Raw genomic sequence first — 13,436 nt, forward strand, 5'->3', positions numbered from 1 at the left:
GACGTCGGGTCCTAGGGTGTCTATCACTACGCGGGAGTGCAAATAGAGTGGTGGAGGCAAAAGATAGAATTAAATAGATAATAGTATCACATTGGGTTACTCTATTTGTTTAATTCTCGTTTGGAGACGCCTCGTATTATTATTTTTTAGTTGGTTTTCCCAAACAAAAGATATCTCTAACCATATAGAGGTTTTGATAAGAAGATAAAATTATACGTGAATCCGATATCATTTTGGTTACTCTGGGGTATATAATTTTCATTTTTAATATCCTCTAGTTTTGAAATCTATGGAGAGATGTTTTAAGATACTCGTACTCAAAAGCCGTGATTCTTATTGCTAGTTTTTGAAAACAAAATCTCAGGCAACTTTCGCGTCGGCTCTTTATTGAACCCAATCCAGTCAGATTGTGGCTTTGGTTATTTATGTTGGAGGATTTACTGCACAAGACATAATGGATGGGTTTAGCTTATTGGACATTAGTGGGTGCTGGAACTAGGTCTCTTTGGTGGATTTTGATAGTTCTGGTTAAAATGGGATGGGAACCAATGCTCTGTTTTGATTGTTGTAGGTACCTTGTCTTTGTCTCAATGTATTTGATGGTTGACGTGATGATATGTTGGTGAGCAAGGGACAATTGGTATCTATATGGTTTAAGCTGAGACAGAAAGTACATGATGATATGGGCGACCTTTAGTAACACATAACTGATCCTCAAACCACCCTTAGAATAATGGAGATTGGATACTTCTAAGGTTGGTCTAGGTAGAATCCATTGCCCGTTTTGTTTTTAGAAAATCATAGAACTATTGATGTATAGAGAATCTTTCATTATGAGAACGGAGAAAAACAACTATTTTGACAAAGAAATGTAAGAAAAATAAAATTGTATACTCGCTCCATAGGATCACACTTACTCAAACGACGAATAAAAAGTGTTTTACAAAGAATATGTGAGATATACGTGGACTAAGGTTCCGGCACTTACAACCACACACTCCAAGAGGAGGGCCCGGTTACCTTAATGATGTACTCCCATGGAATGCATCGAGAAAACATAATATGAATCTTTTATAGTAAGATATTCAAGACTATATGTGGGGTCGTTTTAAGTCAGATTCTCCAAGGCTATGCATATGAGATGGATGATATGTTGTTAACTATATACTAATAGTTAAAATAGTTGGAGATCTTTATAGAAAAACATATGAAAGCATACACCCCCAAACAGAATGAAATGATGTATTTGGAGTGTAAGATGCAGAATGATAAGAGAATGTTTGTGTAACCAGTCATGAAACTTATGCAATAACCCATCATGTTTGAATTGTCCAAAATAGTGAGAGGTTGGTAGTATATGTCTTTCATGAGGCTCAAATGAGAAGGAATAGGACACACTAGGTTTCTCAACTACCGAAATGATGGACTCTTGCGTTTGTATATTGGGCAAAGTCTCTTTACTGGGAAGGTTTATAAAATTATGAATGATCTCAAAGGCAATTGGCTTAAGTGCGAATTTGAGGTTTCTTTGAAATGGTTTCGTGGTATAGTCCTCATAATTTGGTGGATTTTTTATGAATGGAGTTTGGATTTCAAGAGGTGTTAAATAAGGATGATGATGGTTGGGTGGTGGTTCTTCACATGATCTCGAGGACTTTAAGAATTTTTCATCTAGTTTTGGCGTTTCCACAAGATTATGGTTCTTATCTACAATAGTAAGGATGTCACACATTTGTTCCACCGATAGGTCTTTAACGGCCAAACTAAATTGAGATCCATTTTCCACCATAGATTTTACTTCCTCTTTTCTAAGCACTTCATTTTCTTTGTCCTCTCTGCCTAGATCTTCATAAATTTTCTCAATGCCATTTTCCAAATGTGTCGAGTCCAATACATGCTCTTGAGTTTCTTCTGCCAGAGTTTTCTTAGTTATGGGTGATGATATATTAAGGCATGTAAGAGAAACTATGACTTCAGGCATATAGTCATCATCATAAGATCTGGAAGTCACACTATAGTCAGGTGGAGGATGATGGGTTTTTAATTGGTCATTAAAATCAGGATGTGTTTTAGCAATGGGGTTTGTTATAGTAACACCTTGTTTATCTTGTTGGTTGGGTTCTGAACTGGAGGGAAGAATATTAGTATCAGATGTGGCATTATTTGAATTGGATTGGAGAAAACATAAGGTAGTTGCTATTTGTTGAGTTAGTATTGTTTGCTTGGCCATTTCCTGGTAGAGTTGGTCTGTAATGGATGGTGTAGTAGAATATGAATTTGATATGGATGGTAATGGGTTTTGGGTGAAACCACACTCTGATTGACCATATGGATAGATGAATGGTGGTTGATTATTTATGGTGGAATTCCATGAATTATCCGCATGACTGGAAAACTTTTGAGTGTATTGGGTACTTGGGAAGTTTGAAAATTGAGGTTTGTAATCGAAAAGATTTCCTGTAGTAGACTCGAATTTGGTATATGATGGACAATGAGATAACCAGTGATAAGGACTACCGCAAAAAGAACAAGGTTCTGGGTTTGCATTGTAATTCCATGACGGTAGTGATGCATATTGATAGGACATGAATGATCAATCAATGATGATGCACGAATAGTAGAAATTCATTTTTTTAGATTTTTGAAAATATTTGCATGGTCTATAGTTTACTATGCCCTGTTCAAAGGAACAATTGGGCACAAGATTAGAATGGCTCTACTACACGTCTCAGAAGAGTAGGTAGTCACTTCCCCAAGTGGTGTGCTACTAAGAATCTCACTCATGATGAATCTGGGAGAGGGGAGTGAGGAAGGTAGTTGGTCCTTCAGAATCTGGTAACTGATTACTCTAAATCCTCGTGGCTATATTTTTGTCCTTTTCTGGAGGAGCGTGACTACTTTACGCTTTAGTTAGTTGATTTTAATTCATTTTTTTGGTATAGGGCTTCAAGAATCAAGCAACGTCCAATTTACCTACATTAGGGAATGACTTCCCAATGGTTGTTATGTGGCTTGGGTTCAGCCTTATGTGCGAATGTAAATTACAGTACGGAAATTAAATTTCAAACAATCACGTAAGCATGCTTGAATACATAAGGTATCCTCTTACTTGGGCTTCGAGGAGGTTTAGAATTTACCTTTCAAGCCGTGTTTACATGCTGTTTGAGGAGAAGGCTACGTCGGTTGGAGCGTGATCTGAGAATCAGGCCCAACCTTTTGAGCTTTACCCTGTTTTAAGTTACAAATAATGCCCTTAAAAAGCCCACAAGTTAGGTTTTTTTTTTATAATTAAACAACTTTGCCTTCAATGGCCCAAAACTTAAAACTAAATTAATACTATACTAATCTAATAGATTAACTAGTTTTGATTGATTATCTAGATTAACTAGAGTTAAATGGACTTAGAGTGTTGATTACCAAGTCTATTCAAAGTGTGTGAGCTATGATTCACAACTTGCCTCACACACTTGAACTTCCCAAAGCAATGAAAACTCTAATCCCCTGGTATGTATACAACTTCAACCAAGTTCAACTCATGTTCATCCATAAAAATCAATCAAAAACCATTTTTCCTATTTTTTTTTTTAGTTTTTCTTTTTATCTCTAACTCTTAAAAACAAGTTCCACTGATTTATCCTACTTTATTATAGAATCCAGGCTTTGAGTTTAACTCAACTTTGAAAAACATCTGGAACAGGAAAAAACTGGATGGTGGTGTGCTTAGGTGGACCGGCGGTCGTGAACAATCCCTAGCGCGGTCATCCGCTGGCTTCGACCAAGTTGTGTCATCTCGCGGCAGCAACTTCAGCTCCTCTCCATATTTTGATTTCTAAACCTTGTATCGCAAAAAAGTAAGTCAGTAGAGAAAAATAATGCAATAAAATAACGAAAATGGAAAAAATAAGGAAAACAAGAAGTGAAAAGATGAGAAGGTTGCTTCTCTCCTTAGATGCTCAACCAAGCATTCTTGCTCCTTCAATCCATGACGGCGGTGCCATTTGAAGATGTAGATGGTGGTAGTAACTTCAAAAGTTTGAAAGAAGTGAGGTTCATCCTAGATTGTTTAGAGTTTGAATGGTTAGGAGTTGAAGAAAGGAAGGTAGGATCTTAGTTAGGACAAGTTTTGGTTTTAAGCTATGAAGAACATTGAAAACTAAAGTTATTTTGAAGATTGAAAAGACATAAACTTGAAAGCAAATAGAAGGAAATGATTGATTGAAGAAATAACACAAAGAAATAAGATTGATTGATTGATTTAAAATGTAAAAACAAGAAAGTAAATGATTTAATTGAAAAACAAGACAAGAAAATAAATCCTACATGACACTAGATTAAGTCTAGGTTCATTCTCTACTCGTACAAACCAATTGGTTTGGACCCTAAATGTAATGGATGCCTTCTCTCTCCCTAACTTTTAGATTATATCCCCTACTTTATGCCTATAGCTGAGTAAGTGGTGTGTAATTTCAAAAGAGTTTGTGTAGAAGTAAGGTGCATCCTAAATTGTTTAGAGTTTGAGTGTGGGAGTTGTGAAGAAGAAAGGTAGACTCTTGTGTGTATTTGATTGGTTTTAAGCTAATGAGAACATGAAAGCTTTAGTTGTTGGTATGGAAATGACTTGAAAACATTAAAAGAAAGATTGATTGAAGATTGAAATAAGAACAACAAGACATGATTGAAGATTGATATAAGAACAAGTAAAATAACAAGTTTTGATTGAAACGAAATAAAAAAAACAATAAAATAAAAACTTGAATTGAAAAACTAGACAAGAAATTAAACAAATCAAATCGTTTGGATCCTAAAACAATGGATGTTTTCTCTTTCCCTAACTTTTGGATTATATACTCCTACTTTTGCCTTTTACAGATTTGCCCTTCTCTATTACAAATGAGACACCTCACACTTCACTTTTGCGTTTGCTTTTTCTTTTGCTTTATTAATTTCTTCTTGACCAAGGTAGGTTTTGGGAGAATGTCATATTTTGAGATAAGGGCCTCCATCTCTGGTCTTCTGAGTTAAGGGTTTTGACCTTTGACCTTGACTTTTAACTTTGACCGTTGACTTTGACTTTTTCAACACGTCCATAACAACTTCTGGTCTTCCTAATAAGCGTGATTAAGGCTCCTTTTGGTGTTAAGATGCAGCTTTTATGATAAGTGATCTGAAATACTCTATAACCTGAAAAAGGCAATAAATAAAAGCTATGAGTTGTCTTTTTCTTAAACGTAGGGTTGTAATGAAGCAATATACGGGTAATAAAATGCACATTTGGGAGCTGATCACCACCCCCAAATAGCATCTTGCTTGTCCTCAAGCAAGGATAAGAGAAAAAACTAAGTTCACAAATGAGTGATTTATTATAAGTTATACTAATATCGTTTCACAAAGTGCGATTGCATTAACCATATGCAACAAGGCCTTAACCTACTAGGAATTCCCTAGTGGACGAGCTTTAAGTCTCGTGAGAGTTTTTCAGTGAATGTACTCACAAACTTCTTCTATTTAGTACAAAGGGTCTTGTTTCCTTATTTATTCTCAGAAGTTCATACATATCATTAGCGGTGAATAAAGACAAGCTCATTTGAACTTAGAATAACATACATATAGTAATTTAATCATCTAAAGATAAAGGGGATGGTTATATGAACTCCACTAAAACGAACTCCAAATGAACTCCACCACTTAACTCAATGAACTAGAAGCTGATTTTTGGTGGAGATGTTTTCCACACAATAGAGATCATCCTCACAAAAAATCAGCTCATTTGAAGATGTACAACCTCATCAAAAATCATTTAGAAAGTTATGAAATTATCCAACGGTCCAGATTTTTTTAATTTCGATACAATTTTTGACAAGGTTAGACATATTCAATTGAGCTGATTTTTGGTGGGGGTGTTCTCCATCATGAGATGTACACATCCACAAAAAATTAGTCCTCAGTTCATTTTGTAAGTTCATTTTTATGAGTGGAGTAACTTTGGAGTCGCTATAAGGTGGAGTTCATATAACCATCCCCAAAGATAAATGTGCAAAACATGAGCAATGAAATGTAAAAGTAGAGTTGAATTGTTTCCGAGGCTTTTGGAAAGCGTCCTCAAGGTGGGTGCTCATAGGGGTGTCTTGCAATCACAACTCTCTGATAGATTCACTCAAGGTTTGTTCTATCAAGTGCATTGGGAAGTTATTTTCCTCGCATACTCAAATGACGTCCAAAGAAATCGGGGTCGATTGATCACGCTTGCCACTTACTATCACACCATTCTATGCTAGAGGTCTTTTATTAGGAGTTACGGGGCTAGGGTGATGATTTAGAAAGAAAAAGGAAGGACAAAACAAAATCTGATAAGTCGAGAAACTGGGTCTTCACGATACTTGTAACCAGAGAAGAACATCGTTTTGTTCTTTTGCTTCCGAATTGTGATACATTCTTTTAGCCTTTAACCTTTGTGACTCCATATGATTTTGAATTTTGGGAGTTTTAACTTTGCTTTTGTTTCTGATATCATCTCCTTTTGATTTTGAACTTTTGGGAGATTTGATTTTTTTGACTCCTTTGATTTTTTTGGAGTTTTGGTTTTCGATGGGTCTTTTTTTTTTTTTTTAAATTTTATTTCCTTTTGAAGCAAATAACTGTTCTATTTTTGTACAAGGTCTTCTCTACTCTTTTTCTGATATCCATCCAGTTCTCAACTTATCAGCTGGGTAAGCTTTTTATTATGGTTTGTAGCGGGTTCGGAATTTTTGGTGAAGAATAAAAAGGCTTTATAGAAAAAGGTGAAGGCCCAAGAGGGGTAACTAGAGGAAAACTATCTTTTTGGGTTTTTAACGTTTATTTGGCTATATCGATCCAAAAAGGGCTTAAATTCTCTCTTAGGATATGGCGGGGTGATCAAGCAAGTGGATGTGTGGTCTTTCTATCCGGGTATCTTTTGTGTCATCACTCAATAATCATTTAGATGAGGCTTTTGGCTAGATTCTCACAGGATATGTAACTTAATTGTTTTAACCTTGGCTTCAGAAACTCACTGCTATATACAAACAAATGCTGATGCATGCCATTGATGAAAAGATGTAGAAACTATTGTACATATATTAGTCTAAGTAAGAAGAATAAGTCCTTACTCTATTGCTATAATGAGACTTCTAAACTTTTTATTCATCATAGAAAAAGGAAACAAGACTTTTTCATACTAAACGGAAAAATATTTTTGGTTTTTTTTGAAAAAAATTTAGAAATGAAAAAATATACTATTATATCTACTATATAGAAAATGTCTAGTTTTTGCAAAATGTTACTATACCACCCCCAAATAGAACTGTGCTTTGTCCTCAAAGTATGAAGAGACGAGGAAAGAGATTACCATAGAAACATGAGCAAAAACGGCGATACACTTGTATTTTGTTCTTCATGATAAAAATACGCCACCCCTAAATAAGTTTGGGGTGTGGGTTGTTTGATATAGAACGAGAAATACATTGTTTATTATACTATGGATATTTATTCTACTATAAAATCTTTTTGGATTTTTGTATTTTTGAAAACATATATGAAATGCATGAAAAAAAAAATAGAAAATTTTGGCATGATGTATTTGTTTTACTTTCTACTCATATACCAAATTTCACAAGAAAAACAAAACAAGCAAATAATATTAAGCATATAATTAAACTTATACTACGTCATACACGTAAGAAAGAAACAGAAAAATAAATAAATCCAACTATACGGACACTAGGGAGAATCTTAGTCAGAATCCGTGCGTGACTTGTCTCGACATCTAGAAGATCCTTCTCCTTGCTGACGTCGGGACCTGGCATGTCTATCACCATGCGGGAGTGTGTCTCTGATGCTCTGCAATTTTCTAGTGACACTGTGCTGAAAACATCGCTGCTTCTGCTGGAAGGACCGCTGCTCCTCTCGGATGGTCCGCTATTCAGCTATAGTGTTCCCTTGAGTTTCCCTGGGCTGGTGGAGATACTAATGCAAAATCCTCTAGCCTCCATGGAGGAAGTGAATTCCGTCCATGGACTGAGTGAACTGTCGAGTGGCATCTTCAGCGAAGTAATCCACTTTCTCAGTTGGGCGTGCTTGCTCCGCGGCTCTGGCTTTAGGCGGAAGCTATAACTTCTGGATGTAGTTGGCACAGATAGGACCTGTGAGAGCGTCCTTGACCTCTACTAGGGCGTCTGTGGCATAGAACCCCCAGTGCTACATGATCCTGGTGACCAGCACTGGTAGAGGGGCGGTTAACTTCTTTGATATGCAGAGTTGCTCAAAGATAAAGGAGACGATGCAGAAACAATTCTTCTATTCTTGAAGAATCCATAAAAGATGAAGCATCGCCTTACTGAGCCTAGCAGGTTGTAGGCAGTGAGACTTGGGGTTTTAACCACCTCAAGAAGTGTCTCTACCATCATCACGTCGATGGTCTTATGTTTGGGGACTATTCCGTCTGAACATAAGCCTTCAGAAGAATCCCCAAAACTCCACTCACCACCTCCTTGGTGAGCTCCAGTGAGCGACCGTCCTTGAGAACCGTGATACGGTCATCCTCCCCTCTAAGCATGCAGTTATAAAATGAAAGAGTAAGAGAGGGAGAATAAGCCGCATCTCCCAACAAAACCAAGGGTTCCCATTCTCTTCTTCTAATCTCAGCCCTAAAGTGCACTTCAAACAGATTGGAATTGAAGAGGTTTTGAAAATTTTACTCTGGCATAATTTTAAGAACTTGAGCCATTTAGAGTAGGGATTGATAAAATTGGGGTTTTAAGTTGAAATGGGGGTTGAAAATGGAGAAGGCTGTAAACAAAAATTGGGTGGAGCTGTGTTGAGGTGAAGTCACGGTTGCGAGTTGGATAGGGGTGATCGCGAGTGGGTGTAGGCAACTAGGGTTGGGGATTTTCGTGATGGAGAAGATGGAATGTGGGCAGTCGTGTGGGCTAAGTAGTTTGATGGCACGTACCTTGCACATGCCTCTTTAATGAAGTTGAAATTTTGGCCCAAGCCCAAATGAAATCAGGAAATTCCAATCTTGTCCTCAGTGCTTTGCCAATCTTCAAGAGCCGATCCACGCTTCGTTACTCCAATCTTGACCCGTGAGGTACCAAAATGATTAGCATAAAAAATGCAACATAATAGTATAAGGTACACTCACATCCAACGGTGGATGAAAAACAGATGATGGAAAGAACTATACAGGAACTGTATGGAAATATGTACAAATAACAGAAAGAAAAGTTTAATTAATTTTTTTGGGTTTTGAATAAGTTTGACATAAATTTTAAAAAGGTGGGTCGTTTTAAGTTAGATCCCCATGACTTGGAAGTTTTTGAAAACTTGAGTTAATCGTAACCAAATGGCTGGATTACTCTCTTAGACCGAGCGTAATACACTGGGGGATAACACATGTAGACTTTATAAATAGAATTATTATGAGGTTGAAGACCGGGGCAAGTTGGTATTTGACAATTCGAGCACCAGCCTTCTCTCATAGCTCGTCTGTTACGTGCGTATGAACTCTTACCTAAACCACGAATGTTTTTTGGTATATGTGTTCATATCTTAAGCTGTAATTTTTTAGGAAGTGTTTGCACACAATAATTGAAACTGATCCATCTGGTCTTGCTAGGTGGAGGGTTTCTGCTTGCTACAGAAGACATTTTTGAAAAGTTTTTGAGAAACGAGAGAGATTTAGAAGGGAAAAAGATTTAAACAAGAGGGGAAAGATTTTTAAGAAAACAAATTTTGAAAATTTTGATAAATTTTGAGTCTTTTAACGTCAGATTCTCAAGACAAAATAGAGAGGTGGAGGCAAAAGATAGAATTAAACAGAGAATAGTATCACTTTTGGGTTACTTTATTTGTTTAACTTTCGTTTGAAGACACCTCATCTTTTTTTTTTCTTTTTTTTTAGTTGGTTTTCTCATTCAAAATATATCTCTATCCATATAGAGATTTTGCCAAGAAGATAAAATTATAAGTTAATTCGGTATCATTTTGGTTAAAATCCGGACGTATAACTTTCATTTTTATATCCTTTGGTTTTGAAAACTATGGAGAGATGTTTTGAGAAACTCATACTCAAAAGCTGTTATTCTAGATGTTACTACTTGAAAACAAATCATAATAGATAATTTTAGGTAACTTTCGTGTCGGCTGATAAGAGCCCAAAACTGTAGTTTTAACCCCTTAATAATATTACATTTAGACCAATTATGTGATTATTAAATAATAGTTAGTACTGTTTACGTGCTTTTGTGTATTTCAGACATAGGAGTCGAATATGAGAAGAAATATGTCACTTTTGCGAGATAAATGAGCAAAGGTTGGTTGCTAAGAAGTTCTATGACTAAAGGCCAAGATTCAAGGAGAAAAAGCCTTTTAAAAGCCCGGTCAAAGCTGAAAAGTCAAAGTCAACGTGGGCAGAAATAGAGAAGAAAAGTTAACAGAACTTCCGCAGGCCGTATCTTTGGACTCAGACCTCGGAATTGGACCTATTATATGTCAAAACAACCAGCTTAGAAAGAGCTTTCTAATGCTCTAGGTGTTGACCCAATCAGAGGAGCAAAAGTGGATGAAAAGGCTATTGCAGTAAATTCCAGCGGAGAATCCCTTTTTGGACATATGTAATTAGGTTTTGGGCTTGTTTTCATGGCCTAAAACATAGTTCCAAAGCCCATACACGAAATTGTAGACCTAGCCCTCTCCTATATAAAGAGATCTAAGGCCAAACTCTTAGACTCTCATAGATTTTACTTAGTTAATTATTTAGTACTTTGTTTTTAATATAGTTTTCAATTCTTAGACTTTCTTCCATTAGATTAATAAAGCCAAATTATTGTTCTTCATTATGTCTTCTTATTATTTCTCTATTAATGATAGTCTGATGAATCTGAGCTAAACCTCCATTAGAGGGGTTTGATGAAAACTTGATGTGTTAGTTAGAATTATTGCTTATTTAATAGTTTCACTCTAGTAGGTTAGTTTATTCACCATGAGAATGAATTAAACTTCCTCATATGCTAATTATTAGTTGGTAGAGATTGCCATGAATAATTAGGGATAAAATACTTAATCTTTATTGGTTAAGATTGTAATAATCTACACTAGCATATTATGAATTTATCTTAGTGAAATCAAATCCCCCTAATTCCTGCTCCATATTCACTTCTTAGTATTTAATTGGTATAATATAAGTTAAAACATCTTAATTAGTTCAATCACAATATTAGTATAATTACAATCTATTACTTTCATTGATTTTGTTAGAATTGATAAAACTAGTGAAATTTACTTCTAAACCAACTAGGAGTGGAACGAATTCTCTACTCCACATATTACACAATAAACGAGAGTATAATTTTGATCATATAATAAATCCTTGTTAGTTTTACTTATTCTTAGCATAATTAGTTAAGAGTAGGTAAAACAATAATTTTTACATTTATCAAATGGCGCCGCTGCCATCTTAGTTAATTTTGTTTAGATTTGTTTCCTTTAGTATTTTCGATCCTACCAAATCCCCATTAAACCCACCCACCCTTGTTTGGTTCTAACTGTGTTTGTTTGGTTTAGAAAATAATTTTTTTTTTAAATACTACCCTGAGCGTGCCCGCACCTTAGGTACTCTATTTCAGAAACGCGCCCGCCCTCATGTTACTAGAATCCATGTCAAGTAAGAGTGCACCCGTGCCCCTTCTGACGAAAGCCCAATTTTTCACAGGTTAGTTTCCAACTCTCTTCGTTCAAGTTATTCAGTTTTTCCAACTTCTTACATACACTGAGATTGCGTATACAAGATGTTATTCAAACGCATAGCAAGGAGGCATTCAGGTACTCCTTCTTCTACTCCTCGCCTATTATGTCAAAGGAGTTTTTAATTCTAGCATATCAGTGTTGTTTTGACTGTTGTTCGTGTTTCTTTAATATTAGACTTAGCCTTGCATGAGATTAAGGTCTAGTACAAGTAAACCATCTTCTGTTCTTTATCGTAAACGTCAATGCACACGCCTATCTAGAATATAACACACTATACCTGCTTTAATGGCTGAAACAACAGAGACTCCTCTCTCTGACTGTTACAAAGCCCTTAACGATAGCCCTAAGTCTTGCATCGTTCTTGCAGACCTAGTCGGGGATTTTCAAATTCCCCCGAATATATTTAATTTGTTACCAGTTTTTCATGGGTTAGACCACGAGAAGTCTTATCAGCATATGCATAGGATTGGACAAGTTCTTACCACATTTCATTATCCTACCATAGGTTCAGAACAAATTAAACTTAGGGTGTTTCCTTTCACCCTAGCCGATAAGGCATCATCTTGGTTAACTGCCCAATCGCCTAATTCTGTGGACTCATGGGCCAACCTCGTTCAATTGTTCATGGAACAGTTTTACCCACTGCTGAAGACAGATAAATTGCTTCAAAAGATTCATTTCTTCCGCCAGAATCCTCATGAATCCTTTTTAGAGGCCTGGAATCGTTTCACTGATCTTCTCATCAAGTGTCCACATCATAACTTTGCAAAAGATACACTTGTTCGAGCCTTTTGCAAAGGGCTTTTACATTACCATAAAGAGGTTCTTGATATAATGACTGGGGGTAGTTTCCTTAGTAAAGGTGCCTAAAAGGCTTATAGGTTTTTAGAGGATCAATCTAAGCGTCAAAATAACTGGGGGTAATGACATCCCCCACTCTAATAATACTTCTTCCACAGTTAAGGCTGCCAGTATGTTTGAGGTTAAATCAAATCCATAGCTTAAAACTTTAATCGAATCTCTCACTAAAAACGTAGAAGCTATTTTTATCCAACGAAAGCCTACTCCTATCATGAACGTCAACTCTATTCCATGTAATTTCTGTTTGAGTCCTGAGCACCCCGACTCCTATTGTCTTCTAGTCTATGAACAACCATCCGCACACCCGGACAATGTTTGTTCCATTAATAGCGAACCTAACACAACTTGGAGACAAAATCCCAACTTCAGTTGGAGAAATAATCAACAAGTTACACCTCCAGGGTTTAATAATCAAAATGTTAGGCCACCGAACAACTATAACCAAGCTCCACCACGACAAGGACAAGGACAAGGTAATTATAATAATTATAATAACAATAGAGGTATCGTACCAATTAATAATAACTATCACAACCCACCCGTTAATAATCAATGTGAGATAGTTCTTGTCACACCACCTATGGTAACTACACCTTCACAATCGGATCGTTTCGAAGCCTACATGCAAGCTAACCAACAAATTTTACAATCCATTAATCATTCCATACAACAGTTAACCCACGAGAAAAACCAACCGAAAGGTGTATTTCCAGGTCAAGCTATACCTAATCTTAGAACGCCAAACACAGCTTTTGTAGTAACCAGTAATACTAGTAATGAAAATTTAAACGTAGGTGAGTTAAAAGCCATCA

At 36.2% G+C, this 13,436-nt stretch overlaps 1 non-coding gene across 1 annotated transcript; it reads right to left on the reverse strand.

The window, feature by feature from the left end:
- Positions 1 to 12,420: 12,420 nt before the first annotated feature.
- Positions 12,421 to 12,527, reverse strand: LOC147516138 (small nucleolar RNA R71). Its single transcript, XR_015214571.1, has one exon. It is a non-coding gene; the product is annotated as a small nucleolar RNA R71 (small nucleolar RNA).
- Positions 12,528 to 13,436: the final 909 nt, after the last annotated feature.

Source organism: Coptis chinensis, chromosome 2 (genome assembly GCF_015680905.1).
Source record: "Coptis chinensis isolate HL-2020 chromosome 2, ASM1568090v1, whole genome shotgun sequence".
Classification (NCBI taxonomy): Eukaryota; Viridiplantae; Streptophyta; class Magnoliopsida; order Ranunculales; family Ranunculaceae; genus Coptis; species Coptis chinensis.